At 39.9% G+C, this 12,119-nt stretch overlaps 1 pseudogene; it reads left to right on the top strand.

Moving 5' to 3' along the window:
* Positions 1–8,773: 8,773 nt before the first annotated feature.
* Positions 8,774–10,092, top strand: LOC131909372 (elongation factor 1-alpha 1-like; annotated as a pseudogene).
* Positions 10,093–12,119: the final 2,027 nt, after the last annotated feature.

Here is a 12,119-nt window from a genome sequence, read left to right as displayed (position 1 = left end):
CTAATAACCACTGGAGACTGAAGAAAAATAGAAACATAGTTGAAGAAAACCTATTTTTTTTCTTTCTTGTATAATATTTGCAAGACATTTTCCTCATAAATGTAATGGCAAAGGCTAAAATCTAAAATCCTGTGAAATAAGCCTTGAATCTCTCTTTTCAAACTCAAAACAGCTCAAGACAAAACTGTGAACAGGACTACCACTTACTATTTTATTCAGGTGCACAACTAAACAACTTATATACAACATACTGCTGTAGTAGTGCTGCTTCAAATACAAGAACTGGTACGTAATGATCTATGATTTTTAGCATGAAATAAAGCAAAGGCACATGTTTTATTTTAATCAATAGAGGTTAAAATTACAATGTAAAAGGTGTGTCACTACTCTTAATTAAATGCTCGAAGTCAGCCAGCCACCTCCAGGTCAGTGAAGTTCATAATTTGCATAAAGCTCTCATTATCTGCATTTTGTAAATTTCCTTTCCTTTCAACAGACCAAACTCTCTCAAAGGAGGTCTAAATAGAAGATTCTTCAGGAAATGGAAAATCAGCTGTCACCTTGGTTCACTGGGGTGTCCTCTGAGTTTCAAGGACTCTAACTCTACCTGGAAACCAATTGTCCTTCTTAGGGAATGAAGTGGTTCATGCACGTCTCCAGGGACAGTGTTTTCTATTATAATAGAGAAAAAGAGAGAGGAAGATAGAAACACAGACAAAGACAGAGACAAACAGAGAAAACACTCTGGAAAAGATATTTCCCCAACTAGATGAAAGAGAGGGGAGAGAGATATCGGAAGCTTAAAGTACTGCCAGATAGGAGCAGAGAACACATGTTTGTGTGATAGTGTGAGCTGATATTCAGAAGAAGGTCTGTGTTAAAGATAAAAAGTTTCTACAAGGCTGACTGGCTAATTAGAACTTCATGATTAGAAAGTTGGAATGCTTCAGGTCTAGAGCAAAAAGAATCTTGGTCATCTTTATTCCCCTTAATAGCCTTTCCTGGCTCATCTCTGTAATCTGACAGTAAAACTGTTGGAATGTCTTCTTAACTTCTGCTAGTTTCTACTAACTCAGAAGCTAAGAAAGGCATCATAGAACATCTGAAACCATTGCTGAGATTTTCCCATTTTGCTCTAACCCACTTACATGATGTCTCCATGATGCATTTGTCAAATGCATTGATTTATGACATTCTTTTGTTCCACATAAAAAGTCATGTGATCATAGTCATCCAGGTCAACCTGAATCTGTGTTCCTAGGCTGTCCTCACTCATGTTTGACTCAGAATAGAACCACATTTAACTGCCTCTGGAGTGAGCACTGTGTTTTGTGTTGGCAATGGAGAACAATACTTATTCCCGATTATCAAATGCGGGAAAATATAGGTGCTGTTACTGGAGATGTATGTGCAAAGTCTGAAAGCTGCAGATAGAGAAATTAGCATCTTTGTTGGCAGAAGATAACACATATAGGCATAAGGCAGAATTGTAGAAGTAGGAGAGGAAGTGCAGCAGGAGAGAGCCAGGAGGCAATGCTGCTGCTTAGGAGGTGAGACCAGCTGAGCAGAATTCAGGAGCAGAGTGTGTTGCTTGAAGTCTGTGTAATCCCCTGGGCTTTAGGCAATTCTTTAGGAAGTCACATATAACTTGTTTTCAAGGTGTGTGTTTGACTTTCCTAGGCACCATAAATACTCATTTTAGAATGTGTACTTGACTGTCCAAGGTGATCATAAAAGTCTCCAGAAGTTGTTATAAAAATGTAAAGGACTCTTGGAGGGCAATTCTGATATGAGAGTTATGAGGAGGCACATTGTAGCAGTTGAATTTAAGTCTCTGAAGGTCCCCTAACCTGGACTTGAATCTCTTCTCCATAGCTTACTAGTGGTGTGACCTTGGGCAGGTGACTGGAGCCTCAGAATTTTGATATTCTTGTCTATAAAATCAGGATAGTAATAATATTAAGGATTTTAGCTGGAAGTAGTAATAACTAAAAGCACAATTATTGGGGACCAGATACACCACCTAGAAGTTAAGAGCACTTGCTGTTCTTGCAGAGAACTTGGGTTCAGTTTCTAGCACCTATGTTGAGACTCCCAACAATACGTAATTTCAGTCCCAAGGGATCCGATGACCTCTTCTAGCCTTCTGGAGTACTGAACACATATGGTCTACGGACATGCATACAGACAATACATTCATACACATAAAGCAAAACCAAACCACATTAAGCACAGCATACCCCAATGGGACACCGAACAGTTGCTCAGTGAGCTTCGCTCATAAATGGATGCACAGGACAGTCTGCAAGTCACAAATGCATGTTGTCGAGCCCTCCCACCTTCACATGCAGAAAACAAAGTCAGGGTCTACTGCAGCCAGCAAGGCTGGAGAAGGCACAAGATCAAAACTGCTCTTTCTGGCCATCTGAACCACTTTGTGACCTGAGTTCTCACCCAGGCCACCTGCAGTGGAAAAGTGATCAACAGCCAGGCTTGAGACTCACACAGGCCATCTGTGCTGCTGACTACCTGTGTGAACTTGAGCATGCTACTTAAATGTCTTCCCTCCTCTTCCTGGCTTTGTTTCATTGTTTTAGATAGTGTCTCATGTAGCTCAGCCTGACTTCAAACTCACTGTTTTGCCTAGGCTGGCCCTAAACTCCTGGTTCACTTGCCTCCACTTCCATCGCATGCTGGGATTGCAGGATACAAACTGCTGCTACTTACATTTCCAAACTTAGTTTCCTTAGGGAAGAGTGGGGGTGACTAACATCTTTTCCAGTGAATTGTTATGAAGATTATATGAGCTAATTCATAGCATTTTTAAAAGTGTCTGACAAATGGCATGAGCTAAAAATGACAGTAAAAATAATTAAAATAACAAAAATAAGCCTCTAGGATTCTAAATTCTACTTTGCTTCTTGATATGCTTTACAGAATATATTTCTGGAGATAAAATAAGAAGGAACTTAATAGGGGGTAGCAAGAAAGTTTTCAATAGAGATAAAGAATAATACCAAGAGGATAAAGGTTTTATATATATTTAGAAAATATTTTTGAGGTAAGATACCAATGACTTTGCATAATTAATTCATGTGGGATATAAGAAGAAAGCCTATTTATTGTGAAATTCAAAGTCCAACACAGAAGTTATATATATATATATTTTTTTTTTAAAAAAAAAACTTTTTCATTTAGTGGGCACTCACTGACCACTGGTTGAATTGGCTGATTACATGTGATAAAGAGGCTTCCACTCCCCCAGGCATAGCTCTGGCCATGGAGTTCCTGCTCCAGACTTTCCTGAGAAGTGTAGCTCTCTACCATCATCAAAGAAGTTTCTTTCTACAGCACATAGAGACCATTACAGAAATCCACAACTGGTCAAAGTGCAGCAAACAACAGGCTGTGAGGTACCAAACCCCAGCTGGTTCATCTGCTTTGCAAGCTCTACACCTAAGACTCGGGGAACTTTGCAGAAGAGGGGGAGGAAAGGTTGTAGGAAGCAGAGCTCCAGGATGTCTGCTGTACAGTGACCTTCTATATGTGACAGAGAAACTGCACCTGTGAAATCCCAACAGTGTGACTGCTTTAACAAGATTTGCATAACAACAATGTCAGTGGATAGGCCAACGTGGATGGGGAAATTGCAGGGGGCCCCACCCCTAGATGAAGAGCTACAGTCAATTAAGGACTGCAGGGAGAGGGGGAATCTGTCTTCTCCAGGGACAATCCCCCTGATTGGTTATCTAATCCCAAGTAGTCAGTACTAAAAAGATACACACAAGCAACACTTAGTGGGCTCAATTGGTTGCATAAATACACTCACATACATACACACATTCATATACACTTTGTTACATATATTTAGGTAACAATAATAATTAAAGAATAAGAGACCGTGGAGTTGAGAAAGAGTGGAGCTGGAACATGGGAGGAGTTGAAGGAGAGGACAAGGAGTAGAAATGAGGTAAATATAATACTATAAATTTCTCAAAATATTTTAACAATACAATTATATTAATCTCAAAAAAATAATTTTAAATTATAAAATAGACACAGGTGTTGAGAAAAAATAATAAACGTGATAGGAAAAGCTAGACAAGGTATACCATGCTTGTAATCCCAGAAATTTGGGAGATAGAGGCAGGAGGTCATCCTGGGCTACGGCCACACAGCAACTTTAGGGTCAGCTTGGGCTACATGAGCACTGTTTTAAACACACACACACACACACACACACACACACACACTTTTTAAAAAGTATTTTTAAAGTAAAGTTATTTATTTGGGACCTGGAGGTAGGGATGTGGTAGAGCTCTTGCCTAGCATGCAGGATGTTTACCAGTACAGCCTAAATCAGACACTAATTGCAAGACTGTAATCCCAGCTGTAGGAGGAAGGCCCATCAGAAATTCAAGGTCATTTCTTTTGCGTAATAAATTTAAAGACAACCTGGGCCGAAAGAGATCTATATCAAAAAAATGATTTTTATCAGATGTTGGAGGGAGACTAAGTCCAGAAATTTGACCTCTGCTCTCTCCTTGGCCTCATTATGAACAAATGAACAAATACAAACCTGTGTGACCACAGAGAAGACACAGTAAAGGAGTGCCAGGCCTGGGGCCCAGTGCTTTGCCTTCAGATCTCTCATGGTTCTCTGTACAGTGGTGTGGCTTTTAAATGATAGAGCTAATAAGACTCTGCTTCCTTTAAAGTGAAGGAAATGGTAGTTACAAAACTGTAGCTATAAAACATAAAACCAAGAAGAACCTCACAGAATCCAGGCAGGAGGAATAAGTATCTTGAACATAGTAGAACAATCCGTTCCTTGGAATAATAGCTAATGAGAACACTCAGAGGGACCAAGTGGTTACTACCAAGTTCCCAACTGCTTCTATCTCATCTCAAGAAAAATTGACCCAAACAGGAAAGGATGAAGCTAACAGCTTTCAAAGGAGACTAACAACCAAGATGAGAAAGTCAGTGTCACGGAACATGAGCTCCAAGACATTGCAAATCTCTTCTGCAAGTGTGATAATGAATGAGGAGGAGGTTTGTGAGTACTTCAGGCCAGTGCTAATCATTAGAAGATAGCTCTGGATCTCATTTCCTTTTTGTATAAAGCAACTATCTGGCAAAGAACTGAATCAGCAGAAATTATGATTGATGGAACTTCTGTCATTAGGTACCCACAACTATTCTTGAGTCTTAAGAGCTCATCATGGCATCACCTCTTTGGTTTTACCCAAGGTCGGCATTGTGGATAGCAGGATGTGATCAACGAACAGCATGAAAGATGCATGGGACATGAAGGGTTTTATCTGCTGCATCCAGGGTACTGCCATCCTTGCAGCAAAGTAGAAGCTTGAGGCCCAAAGGAGGCAGGAGACACAGCACCACATGCTGGGTGACACCAGAAATGCTGCCTGACACTGCCTTGCTGGGTTCAGCTAAGGCACCACATTTCAGAAAGGATTTTCAGCAAATGAAGTCACATAGTAGACAAGGGACAAGTTGATAAGAGACTTTGGAAATCTCAGCGGAAGAGTAAAGATAGTGGGTACTTTCACCCTGGAGGTGAACCTCCATGTACAAAGTTTTGTATGCAACAGTGTGGCATACAAATCAGGTTCTATCTGGGCGTGGTGGCTCACTCTTTTAAGACCAGCATTCAAGGAAGTAAGGGAAGAAGAATCAGAAGGTCAAAGCCAGCCTCAGCCACATAAGACTCTTCACATAAAAACAAAAATAAAAAAACAACACCCCCAAAAGAAAACATAGGCTCTAGGGCCAGGCATACTTCCATGTGAATCTTGGCTGTCAGGACTAAGCTACTTGAAGAAGCTACTAAATCTTTCTGTGCTTCTTTCCTCACATATAAAATGGAGGGCTAATGTAGGTGAAATGCAGTAATGTGTAAAGTACACGGTATGTAACAAATGCTTAAGAACTATCAGCTATAATGACATCACCAAGAGGGTGCCATAGCTGCCATCGAGTCCCTTTTTCCAAAGGTGCTTTTTCTAAGCATGCAAACTAAAAGTTGTTAAGCTTCATCTTCAGAAGCATGTGCAGCAGCAACACCACTGGTCTAATCTGTGTGATGTTGCTCTGACAGTAGAACTGAGACAGAAAGTCTATTTTTTTTGTTTGTTTGTTTGTTGACTGTCTCTGTAATCTCAAGTAGTCCAAGATAGCCACAGGCTTCCTGCACAGTTTACAGGCATGTGCCATCACATGCTGCTGAAAGATACAATCACTCCAAATTACCAGAAATTCTTGCCATTCTGGAGGCTGGGGAGTCCAAGTGGAAGGCAAGGGCCTCCGTGCTCTCATGACATGGAAAAGGGTGAAAAGACAAAGAAATCGAAGGGGCCTACTCATCCCTTGATAATGACATGGATTCTATCCTCAGCCCTCTGAATCTGATCACCTCTCTGTGGTCCCATTCCATAATACCGTTACAGTGGAAATAACCTTTCCGTGTGAGTTTGGGATACTTTTAAAGGAATAATTTTTTAGGCCAGTGTGAATCTCAGGAATCAGAATTATTTTCTTTAAAAAAAAATGCGTTCATTTATTCTTCTACGATTTCATACCTATACGTATATTGATTGTGTTGTCCCTGTTATCTAGCCTCTCTCATACTTTCTTCTTCCCTACTGAACCACTTGTTCTTCCCAACAACTTCATCTTTTATTTTCATTTTCTTGTGTGTGTATGCATATGCTTGTGTGTATGTGTGTGTGTGTGTGTGTGTGTGTGTGTGTGTGTGAGAGAGAGAGAGAGAGAGAGAGAGAGAGAGAGAGAGAGAGAGAGAGCATTTAATTAGGGTTTCTTGCATGAGTATAGGTGTGTAGGACTGGTAGATATTTACTTGAGGAAGGGCTACTTATCAGTAACTATACCCCTGAGGAATATGACTCCTTACTTCCCCCTCACAACCATGAACTTCCTAAAGCTCCTTAGGGAAGGATGGGGTCTCTTGAGCTCCTTGCTCATCCATGATGGAATGTTGATGGATCTAGTCTTGTATAAACATTGCTTGGGTAGCTACAGTTGCTGTGTGTTCATGGGTACAACTGCCAGGTCATGTTCAGAAGATAGCACTTCCTAGCATCCCTTTCCATCCTTTGGCTTTTAGATTCTTTCCTCCCACTCTTCCTGATGTTCCTTGAATTTTGGAGGGGTGTTACAGATGTTTCACTTAGGGCTGAGCACTCATAGTCACTCATTCTCAGCACTTTGGCAAGTTATGAGTTTCTGCATTAACCACTGCCCATCGTAAACAGAAGGTTCTGTGACCAAAGCTGAGCAGCACTAATCTATGGATATAAACACAAATACATAGAAGGCAACTTGACATCATGTTTTTTTCAACACAACACAAGTTTTATGTTCTTCCCTAGGTTTTTCCCTATGATTTTCCAAACCAGGACTTTACATTACCATACAGGAATTCCTCCTGTGGAATGTGGATCTCAAATCCTGTCAGAAAGTAGTTGGTTACTCCCATAAGAGTTATGTCCCTATTGCACCAATGGGCACATCTTGTCTGGCAGATTGATATTCAAGTTAACATCTGAGTAAGAGCACTGATGACTTTTCTACTCCAGAAAATAGTATACTTATTTTTTTCAGTAAACTTTCTTTTTGAGTCAGGCTGGCATGGAACCCACTATGAAGCTCAAAGACATGCATAAGCACATTTTAGCCAAAACACTCACAAGGTCATGGTCATCAATATCATGGCCTCTATTAGATATTTAGAACAGTAATGGGTGTGGAGTTGTCATTCTGTCCTAACAATACCTTCTTCTGGAACATCTCCTGTAGGACTTGCTTTGAAGCTGTGTGACAGCTAACTATTTTAATAAATAGAAGTATTTAAGTCCTGAATGACATAAAATATATAGTATACATATAAATTAGTAACAGTCACTTTTAAACTTGGTAAGTATTATGTACTATACATAATTGTGCACCCTCTACTTTTATGTAACAAGCAATATAAGTAGGTTTGTTTATGCCAACATTGCCAAAATGAGCAATACAGTGGGCTGCAACATTTTTATAGCTAAGACATCACTTGAGTGATAAGAATTTTTCTGTTGCGGTATAGTCTATTCTTGAATGAAAATGTTATGTAGCTCATGACATCTTCTAGTTTGGGATGCCATGAATAGCAGATTAAGAAATATGTTTTGTACCAAGAACATTACAGTGAGCATAAAACAGCAATAGGAAAAAGACAAGACTGGGCATGGTGGAGCACATCAGTAAGCTAAGCATTCTAGAGGTAAATGCAGGAGGGTCATTCTTGTTAACCTGGTGAGTTCAAGGTTGTCCTGGGCTGTCTGAGACTACCTATCAGGCAGATTCTATCTACTTCTATCTATCTGTCTGTCTGTGTGTCTATCTATGTATAAATGTATACACACACACCATCATAGTCAATAGCACAATGCAAAGTACATTTACTTGTACATTAATAGAATTAAATGTATTACTTTAGGTAATATCAGTAACAATTCAATTGTACACATGTTAATATTATCTGATAAACTCCAGATATAAACATTTTAACTGGCAAGATGCTGGTTGCTTAGTAACTAGTTTACTTCTTGAATGTCTTGGAATCTGTTACATCCCAACGATACTTGTTTTGAATTTATTTAAAAAAAATTTTGTGTTTCATTTTACTTTGTTTTGCAAAAGGTTTACCATCAGAATGTGAGTGTTGTAAAAACCACTGGTACCTTGAAATGAAATGGGAAAGAAAAACATTGTTTTCATTGCACATGTAGATTTGGGCAAGTCCACTATTGGCCATCTGATCTACAATGTGGTAGACTTGATAGGAACCACTGAAAAATTTGAAAAGGGGGCCACTGAGATGGGAAAAGGCTCTTTCAAGTATGGCTGGGTCTTGGACAAACTGAAAGTCGAGTGTGAGTTTGGTATCACTATTGACATCTCCCTGTGGAAATTTGAGAGCAGCAAACATGTGACTATCATTGATGCCCCCAGACACAGTCACTTTATTAAAATACAAAACAAAACATGATTACAGATTGTTGTGCTGGTGATGGTGAATTTTGATGCTGTTTTTTCCATGAATGGGCAAACCTGTGAGCATGCCCTTCTGGCTTACACACTGTGTGAAACAGCTAACTGTTGGTGTTAACAAAGTGGATTCCATGGAGTCACACTAAAGCCAGAAGTCAGCACCTACATTAAGAAAACTGGCCACAACCCTGACACAGTAGCATTTGTGTCAATTTCTACTTGGAATGGTGACAACATGCTGGAGACAAGTGCCAATATGCCTTGGTATAAAGGATGGAAAGTCACCCATAAAGATGGTGGTGTGGGTAGAGCCACACTACCGGGAGCTTTGAATTGTATCCTGCCACCAACTCATTGACTTACATGTCTGCAACTGCCCCTGCAGGATGTCTCTAAAATTGGTGGTATTGTGCATATGTGTGGCAGTTTTAAGTTATTAGTTTTTAAAACCAGTATTTTTGTTTATTTTTGAGATTATAATTTAATTACATTTCTCCCTTCCTTTTCCTTCCTCCAAGTCCTTCCATATACCCCTTCTACTCTCCTTCCTTTGCATGACCTCTTTTTTTTACTAAGTGTTATTGCATATATTATATATTTGTACACACAAACACACACACACACACACACACACACACACACACACACACATATATATATATATATATATATATATATATATATATATATTCCTAAATATAACCTGTTGAGTTCATATAATATTACTTGTATGTATGTTGTCAGGGCTGACTGTTTGACACTGGACAACCTGCTCTTAGCTTTACTCATTTGCTTGTAGTTCTTTGTGTAGGGGTGAGGCCTAGTGGACTCTTTCCTACCCAGTTTGGCATGTCCATTGGTGTCATCCTTGTTCAGTTCACACTCGGGAGGTCATATTTGTGAGACTTTACCATCACAGCTTCTGATGTTGCTAGGAGACACAATCTCACAACAAACTCCCTGGTCCTTTGGCTCTTACAATCTTTGTGACTCTGTTCTGCAGTGGTCCATGAGCCTTAGATGTGGGAGTGTTTTGTAGATGTGTAAGATGGGGCTGAGCTCTACAACTCTGCATTTTAATTGGTTATGGTATTCTGTAATGGTTTCTCTCTGTTGCGAAGACGAGTTTCCTTGATGAGGGGTGAAGACTACACTCATCTGTGGATATAAGGACAAATGTTTATGGACTGTTGTTAGGGATTGTGCTGGTTTAGTAAATTAGTGGTTGTAGATTCTCCTCCGCTAAGCATGACTTCACTTTTCACTAGCACTGAGTAGTTGGGTAGGTTTCCACTCCTAGGCATGGTACCACTCTTGTTGAGTGGGTGTTAAGTCCAAGTAGAGAGCTGTTCCTTACTGTCAAGATAAACAACTTAATCAGAAATCTGTCAGAGAATTCTGAGAGTCATTAAAACAAGTTCAATGAGAAAAAAAATGTGGGTTTTTTGTTTTGTTTTGTTTTGTTTTGTTTTTTACAGACAGTAGACCAAGCTGGCCTCAAACTCCTGATCCTCCTGCCTCTACCTCCCATGGGCAGCAAATATTAGCATGCACCAGGATGTCCAGCTCTAAGGACATTTCTGAGCTTTCCCTCTACCTTCAAACTCTAAAATTGACAGTTGTCAGTTCTATGAAATACTCTTTCTTGTTCTTTTGTAAATTTCCTTCTAAATTTTCTAGTTGCTCCTTTTCAGTACTTTTGTGGAGTCACATTTTAAAGGCCAGAGTTATCTCCTATCCAGCTTTTTCCTGGGAGTAACTTCAGTGTGATAACTGTTTCTATTCCCATTAATGACTGACAGACTCCTGTCATTGAAATCTAGGCTAGCATTCTAAGTGCCATTAGAGACTCAGATGTCTCAGGTATGCTTTTGAAACTTCAAGAGATTTGAAGGAATGTTTTATGTTTTGGTTTGGTTTCTGGTTTATTTTAGGGTGTAAATTGTTTTATTCTGTTTGTTTTGTGTTTTGAGTCTTATCGCATAACTCTGGCTAGCCTGGACCTTGTTATGTAGACCTGGCTGGCTTTCAACTCAAATGAATCCTCCTGCCTCCACCTTTCTGAGGACTGGAATTAAAATTTGGGCTACAGAACTCAACTCTGCTCTTAAAATGTCTGTTAATATTTGAAATGTCTTTCAAATTTGAGTGTTTCTGGCATTAGCCATTGCCTCTTGTCTGGTCAAGGTTGTCTCCAGAGTTTGGTCTCTTCAAATCATTGCTTAACTGAATTTAAAGTTTTCAGCTCCTTTCTGACATCATGGCATAAGAGTTACATGGCTACTGGCTTCAGCAGGCACCTTCCCTGTTCATACACCACCCCCCAGTCTGTGTCACCTACACTGTCTCTCCCCACACAAGTGTCCCCTCCTTTGGAAGAGGACCACCTGCTCAGTCTTCCCCAGGGACTCTTTCTCAGTTGGTTTCACAGTGTTTTCACAGATGTTTTTGTCTTGGGTGTTGTTTGTTTGAGACATGTTGTAGCCCAGGTTTCTTCAAGTCATTATGTAGTTGAACTCTGGCTCTTCCTTCCTCCACTGTCTTGAGTGCTGGGATTATAGGCATGTGCCACTATGCTGAGTCTATTTGGACTAGGGATGAAACCCAGACTCTTGAGTATGGTAGGCAAGCACCCTACCGATTGATCTTCATCCCAGCCCTATGCATTATTTTTAACAAAATAGGTTTTTTTGTTTGTTTTTGTTGTTGTTGTTTTGGGTTTTTCGAGACAGGGTTTTTCTGTGTAAACTTGGTTGTCCTGGAACTCTCTCTGTAGACCAAGCTGGCCTAGAACTCACAGAGATCTGCCTGCCTCCGAGTGCTGGGATTAAAGGCGTACGCCACTGCTGCCCAGCTTAACAAAAAAGTTTTAAAACTAGAAAAAATAAACATAGAAAATAAGAAAAATAGAAGGATAGACCTGTCTTTTCACAGCTCTTTGGAGTTACCTTTATAACTACAGTTGTCCATTCTCCATTACTCCACTATAAACTCCACAAAGCCTAGCACCCCTCACCACAGAACTTCAGATTTTGTCTATCGAGCAA

This window comes from Peromyscus eremicus, chromosome 1, assembly GCF_949786415.1.
Source record: "Peromyscus eremicus chromosome 1, PerEre_H2_v1, whole genome shotgun sequence".
Lineage (NCBI taxonomy): Eukaryota > Metazoa > Chordata > Mammalia > Rodentia > Cricetidae > Peromyscus > Peromyscus eremicus.
The sequence above is the reverse complement of the archived record's forward strand: the minus strand, read 5'-3'. Positions and strand labels throughout refer to the sequence as shown.